Source organism: Microtus ochrogaster, chromosome 10 (assembly GCF_000317375.1).
Source record: "Microtus ochrogaster isolate Prairie Vole_2 chromosome 10, MicOch1.0, whole genome shotgun sequence".
Lineage (NCBI taxonomy): Eukaryota > Metazoa > Chordata > Mammalia > Rodentia > Cricetidae > Microtus > Microtus ochrogaster.
In genome coordinates, this window is record NC_022016.1 from 54,224,147 (window position 1) to 54,225,094 (window position 948).

Sequence of the window (948 nt, forward strand, 5' to 3'; positions counted from 1 at the left end):
ATTAAATTAATTTTCTTTTGTGTATGTATACATGATGAGAGAGGCTTATGTGCCATGAGACACACATGGATGTCAGAAGACAACTTGTGGACTTGATTTCTCTCCCTACGCTGCCATGTGGGTCCTGGGAATTGAACTTAAGCTGCCAGGCTTGCTTAGCAAAGTGCTGTTGCCAGCTGAGCAATATTATTGGCCTCTTATTTTATTGTTGTTTCATTTCCTTTTTGAACCATGGTTTCATTCTGGAGCCCTGGAACTTGCTCTGTAGACCAGCAGGTCTCAGACTCACAGAGATCCTCCTGCCTCTGCCTCCCGAGTGCTACCATCAGAGATATGCATCACCAGCTCCAGTTTTTTGTAGATTTTGTTTTATTTTTTGAGACAGGGTCTCACTATGCTGCACTGGCTGTCTTGGGACTCTCTCTGTAGTCCAGGCTGGCCCGGGACTCACAGAGATCAGCTTGCCCCTCCTACCCAAGTACTGAGATAAAGGCATGGGCCATCACTCCTGGCTCCCGTGTATGCTGCTTTCTGTTTGCTTGTTTTAAGACAGGGTCTCATTTCATAGCCTGGGCTGGCCTGGAATTCACTGTATAAAGCAGACTGGTCTCAAACTCTCTGCAACCCCTGCCCCAGTCTCTTGAGTGCCAAGTTATAGAGGCTGTCATTTATCTACTATTTATGAAGTCGTGACTAAACCAGAAAACATCAAGAGGCAGGCATGCACAATGCCAGGCTCAAAGCAGACCCCACATAGAAAGACGGGATTATTCCCCACCCAGCCCCACACATTCCACATAAGGAAATGAAGTCTTGGGCATGGTGTATTCCTATAATCCCAATATTTGGAACAGTGAAGCAAGAGGATCAGGAATTTGAGACCAGCCTGGGCTACACAAGACCAGGTCTTTAAAGGCACACGCCTTTGATCCCAGCACTCGGGAGGCA